Source organism: Chaetura pelagica, unplaced genomic scaffold (genome assembly GCF_000747805.2).
Source record: "Chaetura pelagica isolate M959 unplaced genomic scaffold, ChaPel_1.0 scaffold44, whole genome shotgun sequence".
Taxonomy (NCBI): Eukaryota; Metazoa; Chordata; class Aves; order Apodiformes; family Apodidae; genus Chaetura; species Chaetura pelagica.
The window spans coordinates 320,980-337,241 of NW_009952883.1; positions in this window are offsets into that span (position 1 = coordinate 320,980).

Below are 16,262 nucleotides of genomic sequence, written 5' to 3' on the forward strand. Positions count from 1 at the left end.
AAACCCTTTTCAAACACACTATCAACACTTACTAAAGAGTGTACGTACTAAATCATGTTCAGAATTTTTATTTTATTATTGAAAAGAAAACAATTGCTACAAATGTATTACTCTATTCTTGAGCTACATCTAATTGCTTTTACAATGTATGGCATGTTTCAGTATTTGACAGAAAAATAAATTGCCAAAAATAAACAAAAAACACACAAAATGTGCTCTGACATCTCAAAGCATAACTGACATTAAATATCTATTCCATTCCACAGTAAATACATTAGATTGGCACAGTGACTTAAAGGAATGATTTTTTTACACAATATGCAGTAAATCTGGCATTTATTCAAATATTGGTAATCACTCTAGTTGAATTTAATAAAAAACATAGAAATCAGAGGAAAGATAAACAAATGCAAATTGGTTATCACAAGGTAAATATGCTAGAATTCATTATCTGTCCTACATAAGTAGCATCATTTCCAGCAGCCAACTTTGTTCTGAAACCAGTGAATTTATATACATAGATGCTTATGACTGACTTTAAGTCAAAACATTTACAGAACAGAGTTTTAAGCTTCTCCAGTGTGGTTGTAAGAGAGCATCCAAATCAACATGCACTTATTATTTCTTAACTGTTGTGCTAGGATTTTCATCAAGCTCACTTTCAGCAGTTTCAAAACCACCTGAAGCCAAGTGACTTTCTATGCTCTTCTTTCCCTTGCAGGTTAGAAAGAAAATTTTAGTACAGAAGTAGCAGAAGACAATAACAGGCAAGTGGGATTGCTCCTGAGTGGGATGATGCTCACATGCTGCCCTTGCCATACAAAAACAGCAGCTGAGAGAGGGAATGGGACTGCATGTCATGTGAATGGATTATCCAGCACAGTCTGAGAGACTGTCCAAATGCTGACAGCCCTAGAGAGGAAGATGCCAATGACTGCTAGGTTAAACAGCAAGCAGGGGATTACCAATAGATTTTTTTGGGAAAAAAAAAAAAAAAAAGTTACAAGAAGTACAAAAAGACTATGGCAGTTTGAGAATGCCAGTCACCTTGCTGTCATTGAGATAGGGCTGACAGAGCATCTTCACCATTGGGGCACACAGGGAGCCACATGCAGTCCAGGCATCATCAGCGCAGACAGCAACACAGGACCCACACACATCTCAAGGGTGCACATGTGGGGGCTGTTTCACCAGTGGGTGGTGGGTGGTCTGATACAGGCTCAGGCAATGCCAAAGCATGCAGGCAACTCTGCAAGTGTGTGCAATTCACACTCCTGGTGAATTAATTATAAAGGGCTGTTTACAAGTTTCTGTCTAGCATTATTATAGATATACTTCATGCTCAAAGAATACGTCTTCAAACAAGCTCTAAACACACATGGCAGAGAAAGAACATCCAGGAGTCAGAAAAGGGGAACACATTCTAGACTGAAGTGTTAAGCAGAAGCTCTCAAAAGTGGACTGAACTGGGGTAAGAGAATGAAGGACACTGAAATCAGGATATTGCAATAAAAGTGGAAAATAAAACTAGGCATTAGGAGAAATATATGGTACGTATGGGTCTACAGAAGGTGACTACAGCATTGATCATATAGGCATAGTCCCTTAATGTAGATGAAGACTCTTAACAGTTAAACAAAATTCAGATTAGGCCAGTTAATTGAAATGTGTCAGTTGGGAGTAACTGCTCTCTGAAGAAAAGCCAAATGGTGAGACTCCACCTGGAGTACTGTGTTCAATTCTGGAGCCCCCAATATAAGAAGGAGATGGAGCTCCTGGAGAAAGTCCAGAGGAGGGCCATTAGGATTATCCAAGGGCTGGAGCACCTCTGCTATGTAGACAGGCTGAGAGTGTTGGGGCTGTTCAGCCTGGAGAAGAGAAGGCTCCAAGGAGAGCCTTCTCATAACATCCTTCCAGTACCTGAAAGGGGCCTACAGGAAAGCTGGGGATGGAATTTTTACAAGGGATTGTAGTGAAAGAACAAGAGGTAATGGATCAAAACTGGAAAAGGGTAGATTCAGGTTAGACATTAGGAGGAAATTCTTCAGTGTGAGGGTAATGAGACACTGGAACAGGTTGCCCAAAGAAGCTGTTGAAGCCCCATCCTTGGAAGTGCTCAAGGCCAGGTTTCTATGATTCTCTGCTCTCTAATTCATGCATGCCTCTCTAATCTTATAAAACTGGAACAGAAAAATGCACACTCATTTGTAAAAAAGTGTATTTTAGCTACATACAACTTGCAATGTGTATGTTATCATATAAATAAACACTACTGCATATGCATCTGTTAATTCAGTTGCTAAGATCAGTACAGTTGCATTTATTTTAATGTGCAAGTTCTAGACTCTTGTTTAACTGAAGCTTCATTTGTCTGGAAGACTGAATTTATCTGGGCACTAATATGTTACAGAAAATCAATGCACTATGCAAGAAAAATACACATTTCTTCTTCATTTTCCAAACTGTTTTTAAATTTAGCAATATGACTGATTGCTTATGTATGACAATTACCACATATTCAAAGAGGGCCATTTCATTGTTACTTATTCTTAAGAATTCCTATGATTTTTATTTATTTTTACTCTGAAAATCTACAGAGAAAAAAAAAAATTATATTGATAAATTTCATAAAAGCATAAAATATTAAAGAAAAACATTTTATTTTAAAATTGAGTCATTCTTCATCCCTAATTGAATTATTATTCTTTTGTTATGTTCATAAACAAATCTCCTGAACAAATTATGATCTACATACTGGGGTTTTAATAATGTTGATGACTTGGTAGAAACTCAGTAGGATAAATAGACGTTTGCTTTCTATGAAAGGGAAAATAAAAATAAGTACTAAAACTAATGTTTAAAAATCTCATTCCATTCCTCTGCTACTCAATTATATATTCTTTAGGGAAAAGCAAAGACAGAAGTTGAAAATTAAGCCTACTTAAGTTTTAAAACAGAGATGCAGACAATGTTGGCCTCTTGGAGTTGTTCAGCTACAACATGTCTCTCACTAGGCTTTTTCTATAATTATTGTTAATTTTTTTTTTAAGATGGTGCAACTTTATGTAATAAATATTTTTGGTTCTCCTGCTTCTTTTTCTCTCTCTCTCTTTTTTTTTTTTAAATTATTTTATTTGCTAAATGGTTTGTGAGATTATTTGACTGGCACAGCTGCCCATCTTTTTTTACTTTATCTTCATATAGTTTTATACTGTGTCATTTGTTTCCCTTCTGACATGAGTTTGTCATTCATTCTAGGAGCTCTGTTGGGTTTGTCTTCAGAAAATGAATTATTCATTTATCAACTGATACTGCTTTTTCTAGATCCTCTTCTGAGGGTTTTCTCCCACTTTCTTTTCCCTACTCCACTCTCAAATCCTAGAATGTATCTTAGCTATGAAAGAGAAATTCTAATTATAGCTGCTCAGCAGTGATAATTTGTGAATGAAGCATGACATGGTATGGATGACAAGGCCCAACTGCAAGGAGGGTTTAAATTGGCTGGAAGTAGGAATGCCAGAGACAGAAAGACTCCTTGCAAGGGAGTGAAATTTCCTTTGGTGGTAAGGTAAGAAACAGCCTCAGCATTCTCTTGGAGCCATCTTGGAATAGGATCACTCAAGGGGCCCAAGCTCAGGGGTAATCTTTGGGCATCAGGGCTGGGGATGGGACTCATGGTTGGCCTGAACTACCCCATGGGGATGGGTGCTGGAGCAAGGGTGTATGAGAAATCTGCTTGTGACCCATTTTGCAGACTCCACGTAGAACCATGTGTTGTGGTAGAACTATGTCCAATCCATTTTTATTTTTTATTTTTTTTTAATATTTAAGCACAAACATATTAAATTTGCCTAAAGGGATACCACAGAATTTCCTTAACAGCTACCAAACTAATTAACCACTGCAGAGTTTTAAAGAGATTTGGGGTTTTTTTTTGCTAGCTTTTAAAATATTGTTTGTTTTGTTCTTTCAATAATCTGATACACAAACATAAGAAAGGATATACTGCGTCTTTTAGTTCCATACTACCCCACATTTTCTGGCTTTCCATGAATCCATAGCTCCACTCAGTTATTGTTCCATAAAGTTTGAATTAATTTGTGTTTTTTCACTGAACATTAATACGCTCAATCCAAATTCCCTGTATTATCAATAGATATTTTTTTTTTTATTTGGAAAGAATGCATATATACAGTTTCTAATACAATTCTACTTCCCAGACAGAATGCATGCTGTTAAATTTTTTATAAATTTCATGGACTTGGCAATACTGGAAGCATTGCTATTAAGTACAGCAGAATTTGAACTAGGTTTTTAGCTGATTGTTTTATAGATTTCCTACTTTCAAGGTCTTTTTATATATTGTTACAGTTTGAGGGAACACAGGCTAATTTTAGTATAACAATAGGACGATCTAGAGAGAGGGTGTTTAGGATCCAGAGGGCAGAACAGAGAAGGGTCAGTATTCCCTTATATTTCCTGATATATTCTATAAAAGCCAGGAGGGTGGGAAGTTTTATTTTGTCAAATCCCTCGCAGAATGTTAATTTCTACCAGTTTCTTAAAGAGTTCCTCATCATGTTCACTGCCTTGCAAGTTGCTCCTCTGATGACTGTCGTGTTCCTGGTGTGAGAACAAGGCTAGTTTCCTGAGAAAGCAGAGGTATGCATGAGCACCTGGTTGTCACCATGACTGGAGCAGCCCCATTCAACTATTTTTCTTCAGACTAGGAACTGGGACTGTTCCTACCCATTTTAAAACAAGTAAACAGGGATATCTTTCACAACAGTTAAAAGTGTTTTTTTCTTGAATGGAGAGTGTGATGTTTACAGGAAATTGTAGCTGTGCAAATATCACCAAAAAAAGCAACTGAAGAATTTTTCCACAGAATCCAATTAGATGAGTGTGGTTCTTACCTCCTGATGTTTCTGAACTCAGGAATTTTTAAGAGGAGTTACATAAGATTGTCCCTTTGGATGCATGAAGGCCAAATTCTGGTTTTGGTACACATGAAGTATCTGACTCATGTTACTGTAAGTTAAAGTTGGTCTTTAAACAGAAAAAAAGTGTCAGTTCAGTCATGTTTCTGAATCTTGGCTTAGGAGGGTAAAGAATGTCTTATTTCCTACTTCCCTGAGAACTTCCATATCTAGAATACTTCATTCAGTTTTGGGCAACTCCACACAAGAAAGACAGAGACCAACTGGAGGGAATACATGGGCAACCACCAAGGTGGTGGGGGCTTGAGCACTTGCTTAATGAGTAGAGTCTGGAGAGCTGGGTTTGTTCAGCCTGGAGCAGAGATGGCTTTGAAGGGACCTAACAGCAGCCTCTAGTGACTGTGGGGAGGTCATTGAGAAGACAAAGATAGACTCTTCAAAACAGCCCAAGTTGAAAAGATGAGAGAGAACAGGGTTAAATTGAAATAAGAAAGCTACAACTTGAATTTAAGGAGAAGTTTTCCACTGTAAGAACTGTCAGGCAATGTCACAAGCTGAGAGAGGCTGTACGGTCTCCAGCCTTGGATGATTGTAAGACTGAAGTGAAGGAAGAGCAAAGCAGCCTGGTCTGACCTCAGAGCTGACCTGCTGTGAGCAGGCAGTTTGACTGGACACTGCCCAAGGTCCTTTTTCTATCCGAATACTGTAATATTATGAATTTTGTTTTTTATATGGAATTCATTTTGCCAAATTTGGTAGTTATCTGTTTTATTTCATGTGATAGAAAGTCCAAGCAAACATTTATTAAAGTGGCTTTACAATTGCACAATCAATAAATCCAGGGTCTATGCTTTCAAAAAGCCCCCAAGCTTTCCCCCCAAAAGACATGAAAATCAAGGTAAGAGCTAATTATGTATGACTGCCAAACTAATTAAAATTAACTAACAGGACTGTTGACTTCTAAAATTGCTTGTGTCAGGTGGCAATGACAAACTTGATAAGAAAGTACTTGCAAAGTGTCATTAAATATTTTGCAGCTCATTTCTATCAGTGCCAAAAATTAGATTAAAACAATAACAATGTTCATATGAATTTGAAAGAATTAATTACAAAACTTCTTTAGAAACCCCACTGAATGCGATTAAAAGGATGAAAACAGCTTTCATTATGAGGACTTGAAACAGGAGAAATACTCCTGCTATAACAAATAAGCACCAATAATTAATATAATGACAACAAATAATACTGAGCTTTTGTTCTCATCCTGTCAAAGTAGGTGTAATTATTTTTCCCCTGAAACTGCTGATAAAAGAGTTGTGTTGCATATTAGGGATGTTTAATGTTTATTTCTAGAGTGGCTCTGTTATACTACACAGCATTCTAGTTTTTCTGTGAGGCTATGGATTTTCTACTAGTTTCTTAAGAGTACAGCAAAACCCAGAAATATATTTACAGTCCAGAAAAGTAATCTTTTTAATAAGTTTTTTTGTGTGTGTGTGTGTGTGTGTGTTATTTGTAGCCTAGAATTCTTCTAAAAAAATTCATGTAGATATTTTGCAAACAAAACTTATTTTAATTTATATGGATATTTTTGTGACTTGAGATATGAATGTGGATTCAGGTTCAAAAACCTGAGAGAAATTTGGTGTGTTGACAGCTTCTTTATCTCTCCTTCTACTCATGTAAAAAGACAGCATAGAGTAAGCATCTTTATGGCATTTCAACATATTTTTTATTCAAACCTAGAGGTATAAAACAAAACAATTATAAACATATGTTTTACAATTACTTCTGAAAACTTGAAATGTATATGGATGTAATACAAAACCAGTTACATGCCTATGCAAAGTTATGTGTCCTGGAATGCTGTGCTTGTATAAATAAATTGTATAATGAAAAACCTGTGCAAGACTTCAGTCTCTGAATGGCTTTTTATTATCAATTTTGGGTCATTGGCTTTCTGTAGTGAAAAAAAAGTCATGAAAAATATAGGCATCTTCCGAAACTACCTCTGGCTCAGGGATTTCTAGAGCTGGCTGTTAACCAAATACCTGAATTCCATATAAAATTTTATAGAGTATCTGAAAAAACATGGTCAATAAACTGTCTTCAAGATTCAGATGCTCATCACTTGGAACGTTTTCATTAATTACTCACAAAGTACATATGATTAACATTGTAAGACTTTCTCCTGTTCATTTCTTAGGAAAGGATGGGTGACTATGAAACATTTTCCCCAATATCCATCTGCCTGCATCTATCCCATCATGAATGAACAGCTGCCTTGTGTCTAATCTCAGCCTGGCTGCTGGGAGGCAGTGGTACAATGGGCCAAGCTGGACTTGCCAAAGCCAAAGCTAAGACTGGGCTTTCACTTTCACTATGTGGAAATAAAGCATATTTGGTCTTCATGAAAATTTTAGAGCTGTTCTTAACAAACACCTGAAACCTGCTTGGACTTTAATGGCTTGATAGGCTTGACCCTTTGCTGCTTTCTTACCAAGCATGGTGCCTCCCCAAATCAGACAAGAGATGGGGGTGAGGCCCTATCCTGCTTAGTTTTGTAAAAGTAGTTATCATTCATCAGTGGCAAGTGGCATCTGCAGTGGAGTGGCTGTGCATGCAGCTCACTTTGGTTCACACTGGGATTACTGATGCTGTAGCAATGCAGGGACCTTCCTTGCTTCAGAAATTATAGCATGCTTTGTGGCCTAGTGTGGTAGCAAAGACAAGATGCCACAGCAAGTGGAAGTTTTGTGCCTTGAAATTTGTCTTAGATCCAGTGTACTGGTTTAGCCACCAAGCAAAATGAAACAAAAAACTTTTCCACAATTATGTATTGGCTATGCAATACATAGATCTGCTACAGGGAAGAGAGGGTAGCAAGGAGACAACTGAACCACATAATTTGCAGTGAATTTTCATTGGTTAGGCTTCATTGACTGAGCTTAAGTAACTTTCAGGATAAAATCTTTAGATCACATTGAGTTGTATAAAACATGGTTTCTTGTAGGGAGAGAGGTTTATAGCAGATCTGACACCTGAATAAATGCAATAACTTAAAATAGTATTTCTATTTTCCCTGTTCTGCTATAGCAGAAGTCAGTGAACTACTATTAATATGTTAGACATTAGATTCTCATTAGTCTGCAGTCAGCTTTAAACATATATATCACAATATAATATATAAAATTATGTACTCAATATAAATGAAAATTATCCTAATATTTGTATACTTCAGGACTATAGTCTAATAAAACTTCAGAAAATAACCTGAAGACTTTAAAAAAAAATTGTATTAACAACAAGTATTCTTGTTATAGAATTCATTTCATTGCTGGTCCTGTGCTAAACTGTGCTCTCTATCCCCTCCCCCACTGGATAGGGAAAAGAGAGAGATTAAGGAGACTTCCAAATTGAAAACTAAACTAGACAGCTTTAATTAAATAGTAGTGATAAAAGGAAATACATACAAATACATGCAAGTGTGTGCAGGACTGTGCAAGTCCCTTATCATCCCCCTCCACCCTCAGCAACTCCGACAACACTCCCCTGAGCCAGAGAAAAGTCCTGGACCACTTCTGGAGGTAGCGGCACAGCAGACAGGAGCTGAGTGTGGAGATACAAGGGGCCAGGAATGCACAGGCCTAGGGATCAAAGGAGATGGGCAGATGGAGTCCTCCTTGGATGCCAGCCATGGATGAAAAGAGCTTGACTTATGTGATTCCTGAATTTATATTGAGTATGACGCATATGGGGATGGAATACTCCATTTTGCCAATTTAGTCAGCTGTTTAGTTTGCTCCTCCCTACAGGAGGGTTGTAGATACAATCTTTCTGCTCCTTTAGTGCCCAAAGCAGCAGATTCAACAAGAAGAGCAAAGTGGCCTTGGTCTCTTCAGCAGTAACTGTAAATATTACAGTTTTATCAGTCCACCAGCTGGAAAACTTGCTGGTAGTTTCAGGAAGTGTGCTGCCTAAAATAGAGTTCACTGAAGGAAAAAAAATCAGCAGAAAAAAGCTGGCTTCATCCTCACTCAAACAAGGACAAGCATTTTAAGATTCACAGACCTATGTTTCAGCAAAATAGAAAAGTTCATTACAAAATTCAAATTAAGCAATTTTGTGGAACAAAACTGAAGTCTAACAGTAAGAGGGTTCAAGGTCTAAGCCCTCTGGTATTCTAGTTATTCCTGTTGCAAACACATAGGTAGGAAAGTGGGGAACCATTATAGCCAGTTTAGGCATTGAAAACACGAATCTTCTCAGAATACAAGCATGCCAATTGGCAACAAGATACCAGGCATACAAGTCAGAAACCTTTTAAACCTTCTTTTTAAAATTAGCATGACACAAATAACTTTACTACCTGTGATAACTCTCATGATTCCAAAGATCGTGTTGCTCTCCCTACCCTGAGAAGGAAGTTGTCAGTCATGTGAGATGATTCAGCTGCTAGCAAAGCAACTGCTGAACTGTCCCATGTCACATCCAGCAGACAAAATTCTTTATGCAATATTGAAACTTGAGCTCTTCATGTATAAAACAGACCACAAAATAAATGTTTTCCACCTCTAGTATTTCTAATTCTACAGGGAACTAGGGAAGGTTATGCAGGTGATTTACATGCTCACCACAAGACTGAACATGAGTCCTAAATTAGAAAATAAAGACTTCTACTTGCAAAACCAAACTGAATAATTTATGTGTAATAAGTAACCTCTGGTATTACTCTTAATCTGATTTTTGCATTGATATGGTACAAGTATGATGTATGTAGTGTTTTATAGGGAAATAAAGGTTGTTTAAAAGAAAGAAAGAAAGAAAGAAAGAAAGCTTTCAAAACTTCTTCAAAGGTCCAAGGTTAGGAATCAATTTGAATAAGCAGGAATATTTAAACTTTTAGATCCCTCTAGCTCTTCAAAATTAGGCAGAGGTAACGTGCAAGAGCAAAGTGTCTCCAAAGTAGAACTCCCAGGAAGGATCTCTTTTACAAAACTATTTTGTTCTGATTTGAATGGAGAAACACTGAATATTCAAGTAGCCAATGGGCACATTTCTAGAAATTTATTTAAATAAATTCATTACTTAAACACAGGCTAATTTTTTTCATGATTTCTTCACATGATGTATCTGATTTCAGGCTTCCTGGTTCTCAGTAAGTTATGTTAAAGCTAGAGATAAAAACAATTAGAAAAAAATCTAAGATATCAGTGTCTGAGACTGAATGCCACCATGTGCACAGGTGGTGAGACTTTCTCCTTTCCACATTTCTGAGCTCATGCACCACAAAAGCAATCACAATTCCCAGGAAAAAAACCCACATTCATCACCTTCAGAGCCACAGCTATTTCTCTTTTAGCAGGGACAGAGTTAGGGTGGATAGCTTTAGCTGGCTATATGCTGAATAAAAAACCTTGTTAGACTGGGGGAAAAAAAACAACAACCTGGCAGAATGCCAGAGTTTGCAAAAGAAATTCAAAACCAGGTGCAGCAGAGCAGCTACCCAGATTTAAAGTGTCAAATTTCAAAATAATAAAATAATTGCTTAACACATTAAGTACTCAATAATACAATATCTCATTTTATTTGCCCTGAATACTTTATAATAACCATTACAAGTGAATTCCGTAAACACTTTTTTTCACACATACTTTTGAGTGAGTAGAATTGCTGGCAGCTACCCAAACAGGTCACCATGAACAGGATAATGTGGCAATCTGTTATCATTAACTCTGTTGGAAAGGTTCTGAAGACACTAGAGAGAATTAAATGACCTGGAAAACTCAGTCTATGGAAAAGTCTATTGTACTCATCTCCGTTATTTCCACCTCTATGCATCACTGAAACTGTGGAACAACATGATTTGCAGTGGTGACAAAGATAAAGGTCATTTTTCTGTTTTTCTTTTATCCAGCACAAGCCATTTAAGGATTGTTAAATTCCGCATATAGAGAAAATGATTATTTCGTTTCAGGTCCTTCCACTCTCTCAGTATGTTAATATATTAAAATGTTCACATTTGGAAGACAATACAGAATTGCCTTTTTGAAAATCACTGCTACTATTGTTCCTGTCCATCAATGTTACAACTGTCAAAATTTTAGATCGTCTAAAATAACAATATACAAACCCCCATACTGCCCATTTTAGCAACTGTTTTTCCTAACTGCTGCAATTTTTTCCAGCAAAATTTGAAAGAAAGAGTAGTTCTGAAAATATTTATTAAATGTAGACACGATGCCAAGGACCACATGGCAAAGACAGATGTTATAAGAAATTGACATTGACTTTTCAGAAATACACATCAGAGAGATTTCTTTTGTTTATTTAAATCTTACCACTGTTCTACATTTATCTGAGTGATTAACTTAAAACGAAGAATCAGATTTGACATGCATCAGCTATTCTGATTACACACGTGTATGTAAGCCCTATTCCAGGGAAATGCAACAGAAGGTAAATCCACAGAAATTAAAGAAGAGAAACAGAATCTTCAACAAAAAACTGAAGAATTTGTGCATTTTGGGGAAGGAGGGATAAAACAATTCCTGGATCTTAGAGCTAGGAAAACATTCAGGGGACCATATTTAGAGAAGTTGAGTGTTTTCCCTAAATCTTTTATTTGACACTGTGCAATTACTGAGAGATTGGGGGCATGGAGTACCAAAAATATTGTTTTGAGGGCATATTCTTCACTAGAAAAGAACCAGTTCCTGCTAAGGCACAAAAGTGTCCCACAGTAACCTTCCATCTTTATAGAAATGGAATAAAACACAGTGTGACTTGTAATCCTCTGGAAATATATGTTATTTTTTTACATAAAAATTTCTATAAAGCCATACTTTAACATTACTTAGTAATGAACCACAGGGACTTAAGAAATAGACACAAGACTCAGTTCTACTCTATTGCAACAGAAGATGAAGTTGACATCATGCACAAAGGCTGGCAGGCCAGAAGTTAGTCCCGTAACCTGTTAGATTTATGCAGAAAGAATATCTACATAAATGATTTTCACGTGTTTGTCAAAATTGGACTAGAAAAGCCTTCAGCCTAAAGCCTAACAATTATCACACAGTATACACAATTATTCACCCTATAATTAGTATTTTGAAAAACAGAAATCTGTAGAAAGTTAAATTTTCTAACAAAAATATGGCTTAAATTTATCTTCGCTGTTCTTTGGCAAGAAAGAGAATGATTCTCTCCTCCTATCACTTTCTATCACCTCCTCAAGGACAGTAAAGACACCTCTTAGATGCCAGAATGCCAGAATGCTTTGCATGCACTCAGAGATAAAATGCTTTTTTATATAAAAAAATCTGTCACTCTAATTAGGCTCGTACAGAGAAAACAAGTTAAAATTCACCTGCCAAACTTTCATATGCATTTAGTGGTTGCCATACATTGTCAAGAGCAGGAAAGTGAGTTAAACTGTCCATATTTAAAATGACACTGTGAATCTACTCTTGTCAAGTTCATCAGTTCTATTTCAACTATGTCTGTTTGAAGGTCACTGTCTGTCTCATTCACTACATTGGCTTTCTGGGTTTCTGATATGATTCTCAATTAGTTGGGTAGGCAGGCAAAACATCTAACATCCAGCAATGAACTATGTGCTTCCAAATATGTTTGCACAGCCACATATTACACTTGAGCAAGCTCTTTATGTTGACCTATTAATAAAGCATAGTTTAAGGTTGAGAATAAGGACTCATCTCAAAAACTAATTAGAGGTGTTCTGAACTACATGATCATAATTCGTTCAGCTACTAAATGATGAAGCACACCAGTTAACACATAACTGCAGACGTTTATTCCATTTTATTTCCATTTGTAGTTGTATTCATCATAGATTTAAAGTGAATATCCATCATTCATCTGGATAATGAGTACCAGATTCAAATGACTCATACCTGCAGCGGTTATATCACACTGGTTTATATCACAATATGCTCTTAATGAGCACACCACTTTTGACATTCACCTGCTTCATTAATACAGATTTGTATTTATTCATACTTTCTAATAGAACATGCACTGAGTTACACAAACCATTTAATAATATTTGAGAACAAACTCTCACTGCCTGACAGGGTGCATTATCCTTGACCTTTCAGCTTACCTTCATGAGAACTTGCTGGTGATTTCATATCCTAGTAACAAACCCAGTATATTCTAGAACTAGACCAAGCCACATTGAAATATCTAGGAAGTCAGAAGTGCAATATAGACTTTTTCTTTAAAACTTGTTTGCTGAGTTTTCCAGATTGAATCAGATGCTTTTAAACATGAGACAAAACTGTTTTTTATAAAATTACTCAGTGCAACCAAGTTAAGAGTATACTACAGTGATTATTTGAAAACATTTATAACGAGCGGTAAACACATTCAAAACAGAACCTTCTACAAACCCATGGCAAGAAACACAGCAATATTATCCAGAAAACTGGATTTATTTTTCAAATCTATGTTTGATTTGTAAGTTTATTTAGATAAAAATCCTGGTGAGAACTTCTGTGTTTGATTTAAATTTTACACACTAATAAGTGCAAGCAATAGTGCTTATAAACATGTTCCAAAAAGAGTTTAGTTTAAATATCCAGTACCTCAATTCTCCTGCTAGCTGTACAGAAGTTGTCCTTCAAAACAAATGTTCTCCACGGACCAGTGCTTGTATGAGTGAAAACTGATGATGCTCAGGGGCTGAACTGCATCAAAATGTATTAGGAGTTCCTTCTGGCAATCTGTGGAGGAAAAAAAAAATAAAAAAATTTAAAAAAATTATATGTATGTGTAGACCTGTATTTGAAACCTTAGATAACTCAAACCTTCTTGTATGTGGAGATCTATTCATTTGACTCTCATGCTTCATTCCTTGTATGTTGCATGACATGGCAACATTGATTGGCTGCATGAATTAAATCTCAGATACCTTTCTGTTTCAGAATGGATACAGGAGTCAAAAGTCCTTTGTTTCATACTGTTAGGGAAAAAAAATATTATATTTCTTACAAAAACAAAAAAAAGAAACAGAAATTAAGAGTTCTTTTTTTATCTTCTACCCTATAAAGAAGGGGTCATACGAAGAATGGAAAAGTTACACATTTATATTATTAGCCATCTATGATTATGTATACTAATCTATCATGGAAGGAATATAAAATTATTTCTGTTGTTAGAATTTAAACCGCCTCATGAACATTTTTATAGAGATGCTTAGTCATTATTATTTTTTTTAAGTTACCTTTACCAGATAATATTAAAACATCTCTATATGAGTCGTTGATAAGAAGGACTAGATCATGCATATAGGTCCCAGGGAAGGACTCAGAATGCTGACAACTAGCTGTACCCACTCCCCAAATTGAAGCCAATCTTTGGATCCATAAAGTGTCGGAAAATTACACTTAACACCATAAAAATGGTAAATATTAGAAGTGTGTGTATGGCAGCTCTTCAGTGGTATTATTTTCTTTCTTTCTTACTTTTATTTTTTGTCTTTTTTTTCTTGTTTGTTTGGTTTTGTTTTCTAATAAAAACTAATAATAAGTAATATAACCAATAATAACTGATAATAACTGAACTAAGAAGGATTCCTTGAATAGACAGTTAGGATTTAAAATATACTGACAATAAATGATTGAATTTACATACAAGTTGTGGGTTTTTTTGGCGATAAAAATATCTTGAGCATAAAAATTCCACTTCTGTGCAGCACTTTTTAGAACTAATTCCTGGATGTTATTAAGCTGATCAATCATTTGCCTGCAGGGTTTACAACAACACCTGGAAAAGGAAGACACTGCCATTAAGAATCTTGTCATCCTGTGATATTTCACATATATATTTATATACACACATGTATATATATATATATATATATACTTTGAGAGGTTGTTTGTAGCCAAAATGAGAAACAAATATAGAAATTCTCTATTGATATAATACTAAATAACTTATCTTAGGTATGATTTATACTTAATATTTCTGTTTCCTTTAGTTTATTTCTCTTGCATAAGTCACAAAGGCATATATTTGTGGCCTGTGTGAGTTCATGTACATACAAACTGTTACTGTGTGTTTGTACAAGTCCATACATCTTGATATTAATATTTTTCATTTTTAGACTGATTTAACATGAAGTAACAGGAATCATTTATGTGCATTTTTTTTTTACTACAAGTGGTCACAGATTTAATTTTGTAAAACAAATATGCTTTTAAAATAAAAATAAACTATTATTTTCAGCTTTGAACTGAATGTCAAAAAATAATTGGGTAAAAATGTTGTGCAATAACATTGGAATGTGATGCATTAAAAAGAAAAAAAAACAAACACTATTTATTCAAAATTCTTATTAGATAGAAACATCTGCTGATCACTGAATTCCACAAAAGGTGGGCTATCCATTAAGTTTCAGTAAGTGGAAGAAACAATAAATTACACCTTTTGCTTTTACAGGCCATTACACCCAAAGGTCTAAAACCTTTCTGTGGTTATTTGCAAGGCTCAGAGAAGTCCAGCTTCAGAGTCTTATACTTTCCAACTTCCTGTGACTAATAGATGCTGTACTATAGAGTGAACAGGAAATTAGAGAATAAAGATGTACAAGCTGTACCCATAGAAAGTCTATGCAGGAAGGCTGTGAAGAATAGCTCACAGTAGGGCTATGCAGTCTCCTGGTGAACTTGCGACAAGAAAGATTACATTGTTATTAATGATTGTTTAAGAATCAGTGTTAGAAAGGGGAAGCAGTGATAAAATTATTAAATATTGTGAAAGAGCAAGGACAGAGAGGGAAATAGACAGGTAATGGCTTTGTGGAGATATTTGATTGCTGTAGTTAGCTAGGAATAAATATCCTGAGAGACGTATAGATCTTTTTCCCACTTTTGACCTCTCACAGGGAAGTGATGCCCTTTTGTAGAAAAACAATATCCTTCATGTTTCCTTAAAATGTCCTGGCAGTTGACTTGCCCTTCTGCATTAAACAAATCTACTGCTTCTGATGCAGCATCATTCAGGAAAATAGTTACCTTTTGCTTACCTATCCAGTAATTCTACTTTTCCTCTTGAAGTGGCTAAATGGGATCTTCCTCACATTCATTTAGCCTCTATCCTATTATGTCCAATGGGCCCATAGTTCCTAGCTAACTTGAAAATGTGTCAGGGCAACATCAACTTTATGGCAGAAAGAAGCTTGTTTAAAAAATGTAATGCCTTACACATTGAACTGGAGGAAACTCCAAGGCATCTTTCAACAGTTGAAGCATCTCTTGCTATCTGTGTCTATACTACACACAAGAGGTTCCTGCT